At 48.3% G+C, this 3,913-nt stretch overlaps 1 protein-coding gene across 4 annotated transcripts in view; it reads left to right on the plus strand.

The window, feature by feature from the left end:
* The first annotated feature begins 231 nt into the window (after positions 1-231).
* The window catches only part of LOC105521248 (small integral membrane protein 12), a 6,318-nt gene continuing 2,636 nt past the window's right edge, over positions 232-3,913 (plus strand). For 2 of the 4 annotated variants that reach the window (XR_001003244.1, XM_011955372.1), the window contains exon 1: positions 386-501. The gene's annotated coding sequence lies outside the window, so the exon portion shown is untranslated. Of the gene's footprint in view, positions 1,368-3,913 lie in introns of all 4 variants that reach the window. The other 2 variants (XM_011955374.1, XM_011955373.1) reach the window with 2 other exon arrangements.

The following is a 3,913-nucleotide window of genomic DNA, read 5'->3' on the forward strand; positions in this document are numbered from 1 at the left end:
CCTCTACACAGAAGGGGAAGGGAGGCTCAGACAGGTTAATAATGTTCCCAAGGTCACTAGAAAGCTAGCCCGGATCCCAAGATTAAAGCACTAAATTATACTTTCCTAAGAAGAGCTTCTTGAGGTCAGGGATCATGTCTTTTGTTTTTGCGTGCCAAGACCTCGGTCTTAGAAGACACCTAATAAACATCAGTTGAAAAAAATGACTGGATGATCTTTCACTTTTTCCACGCAGAAAGCACGTGGCGACAGCACTGAGAAACCTCCAGACCACCAGGGGGCGCGACGTCCATTTCAGTGCAGTGGGGCCCGGTTGCGGACGCCTAGCTTCCTTCCGTCCTTTGGCTAAAGTTCAGCCAATCACTGCGCTCCGAGAGCCGGCGGCCAGTGGGCAGGGTCACAGGACAAGGTCTCGCGGGCCGCTGGGAGCGGCGACTTCCGTGCTCCCGGCGAGCGGGCGGAGAGCGGGGGCCGCACTGAGGAGTGTGGGCTGGGCCGCAGGTGAGCGCGCGGTCCCGGCGAGCAGGTCCGGTCAGCCCAGGCCCGTAACCTCTGAGTTACGGGAGGAGTGATCGCTAGGGTCCACCCCTGTCCTGGCCAGACCTGCCAGCCCCCCTCTCTGGCGGGTGCTCTGGTGCCCAGTTTGGGAGCCCAAGTAGCCCTCCGCAGACAGGGCTTATCGGCACCTCAGTGAGGACGGACGTTGATGAGGCCACAAATGAGGTGGGATAGGGGCAGTGAACCGGGAGCCCCACAGAAGGGAGAAGGGTAGCCATTTGGATGGACTCTGACCTCACGTGCGCTCCCATTCCTGGACTGCGCTTGAGTGACTGTCAGGGTTAATTCTTTCACCTTCTCAGGCCTCCTCTGTCCTTGTTAGCAGTTCTTGAATTTAGGACTACGGCTTCTGGCCTCGTTGGGCCTCCGGGCCCCCGCACTGGGGCAGGTTTCCCAGCAACTCAGTTGACTTTTACCGGATGCTTTTGGCGCACGTCCTCCATGCCGGGCTGGAAATATGCGTCACAGTGTTTTTCAGACACTTTTGCCTCTTTCATTGTGATACCTTGCCTGGGATGACTATGATGGAGTCTTTAGGTTTTTGTAATCAGCAAAGGCGTCTGTTATGCTCCTGCCACCCTCTGGGGGAGAGTGGGTGGAGAATGTTGTGATTTTACACTAGGGAGTTGTTTGGGCTGTCATTCATTCGTTCAGCAGACCTTTTTTGGGCACTCTGCCAGGCAGGGTGGGAGAGGTGCCTGGATGGATAGGGCACAATGGGGCCAGACAGACATGGTGCTTAGCCTTTTGGAGCTTAAAGTGTCTTGAGAAATGCAAACAGGGTAGGCCAGCACCGTGCCTGACACAGAGCAAGTGGTTGTAAGTGTTGAATAAAGGAATGAATTGACTTATTTGGGAATGATTAGAATGTGAGCAGGACGGTAGAGAGACACTTTATGCTGCATGTGAGAGATCGTTGTGAACTCATGCTCGATATGTTTTCGGACAGATTTGAAAGTCTGGACAGTTGCTATTTAGGGAAGCATTTACTTCTACAGAGGACTTGTTTTAAAGGTGGAAGTAAAATGAAGAAGTATTAGGTTTGGGATTCTTCAGAGGTGCCTCTTTTAACTATTGTTATAGCTCTGAATTTCACAAATCCCTAAGTATAATCTCAGAGTTTGGGAAAAGGGAAGCTCTTCTAGGTAATGAAATGCCAGGCTGATGGGAAAAAAACTATGGGAAGCTCTCTCCAAATCCAGGATTTGGACAGAAACCGTATACCTCTGCAGTGTGTTCTTCCCGCTAGAAAGAGTGTAGACTTTGAACTTGGAGAGGCCTGGGTTCAAAATCAGCGGCTCTATCACTTCTGGTGATTTTGGGTAAGTTAACATAATGTCTCTGAGCCTTTGTGGCCTTAACAAGAGCCTGGGCTAATAATTCCTACATCATAGAGGTGTTAGGAGGATCAGATGATGGTTAGTGTGTAAATTGTCATCATAGTGCCTGGTGCTAAGACAATAAGGAGGGGAGTCTTGGAGATGCTGCAGTTCTATTTATTTATTTATTTATTTATTTATTTTATTATTTTTAATTTCATGATGCTCCCTTACTGTGGGGATCCTCAACCCCCTGCGCCACAGACCGGTGGTGGTTTTCAGCCCATTAGGAACTGGGCTGCACAGCAGGAGGTGAGTGATGGGCGAGCTGGGAAGCATTACTACCTGAGCTCCACCTTCTGATAGATCAGCAGCGGCATTAGATTCTTACAGGAGTGCAAACCCTATTGTGAACTGCGCATGCGAGGGATCCAGGTTGTGTGCTCCTTATGAGAATCTAATGCCTGATGATCTGAGCTGGAACAGTTTCATCCCGAAACCATCCCTCTCCAACCCCCATCCGTGGAAAAATTGTCTTCCACGAAACTGGTCCGTGGTGCCAAATATAGGTTGCGGACCGCTGCCTTATAGTGTTACGTCCAGAGAACAATGGGATTCCTTCAAAGAGAATTGGGAACCAAAGAGAGAGGGGGAGAATCATCTTATCCTTGGTGAGGTTTCGATTGTTCACTTTAGATCAGAGATAGCAGTGTTGGAGAAGTACCTACGGGGGCATAAACAGAAAGATCTTTTAGTGGATACTTTTGGGCAAGTCTCTTAACCCTCTGATAGTGGGTTATGTATCTACCTCATGTGGTGGACATGAGGATTAAGAGAGAGCGTGCATACGATGTGCCTAGCCCAAGGCCTAGCATGTAATAAGTGCTCAATACATGGTAGCTGTGTTATTATAACTGTGAATGATCTTTGGTAATTGATAATGTAATAATCATTTGAGATGGAATGGCCATTAGAGTGACCCAATTTGTGTGTTTTTACATTACTTTGGCATTGCCCTACTTCATTTCAGGAGTCCCTGAGACAATTCCACTCCTCTCCCTGCCCACCCCGCCCCGCTCCCGTCCCAGCTCCCGGCCAGGGCTTGTACAGTGGCTTTTCACAGTAAATCTTCAAGTTCTACGGTATCCAGAGTATGTATAATGATTTGTGATATTTTCAGGAGCTTTTTATGTAAATACGACGGTATGGGTTTCATTGAAGACAGGAAATTTTTTTTCTTCTTGAGACGGAGTTTCGTTCTGCTGCCCAGGCTGGAGTGCAGTGGCGTAATCTCAGCTCACTGCAACCTCCGCCTCCCAGGTTCAAGTGATTTCTCCTGCCTCAGCCTCCTGAGTAATAGGGATTACAGGTGTGAGCCACTGTCTTTAGCCAAGATAGGATACTTTGAAAGTGGGTTAGTCAGCAGATTTGTGAAGTATAGGTTTGTCCCCTTGTTAGAAAAGCCAGGTTCAGAATAAGATAAAACCATTATCTATTTACCTAAAATCCAGAATAATTGGGTATAACACATTATGTATTTGACTGTTTAAATATACTCCTTATGCTTTGCATGAGGAAAAGGAACAACTTTTCATATGGTGGAGAATTGTAGAATTGTGTGTCATGGGGAAAAGGTGGCTGGCTGCGCTCATGGAGAAATTTCATAAAGCAGAGAAAGGCATCTTTTTCCCTTCTTGAAATGTTGGCAAACTAGGGCCTGGGGTCAGTGGGCTTGAAGCTCTATTAGGTAAGGCTCAGAGGTCCCCTTGTGGGGAACATTGTCATATATTGGTGCACACTTGTCAAAGATTACAGTCTGGCTTTCTGCCCGTGGACGCCGCCGGAGAAGCATCGTTAAAGTCTCTCTTCTCCCTGCCGTCATGTCTAAGTCAGAGTCTCCTAAAGAGCCCGAACAGCTGAGGAAGCTCTTCATTGGAGGGTTGAGCTTTGAAACAACCGATGAGAGCCTGAGGAGCCATTTTGAGCAATGGGGAACGCTCACGGACTGTGTGGTAATGAGAGATCCAAACACCAAG

The sequence above is a fragment of the Colobus angolensis genome, unplaced genomic scaffold, assembly GCF_000951035.1.
Source record: "Colobus angolensis palliatus isolate OR3802 unplaced genomic scaffold, Cang.pa_1.0 Scaffold4, whole genome shotgun sequence".
NCBI lineage: Eukaryota > Metazoa > Chordata > Mammalia > Primates > Cercopithecidae > Colobus > Colobus angolensis.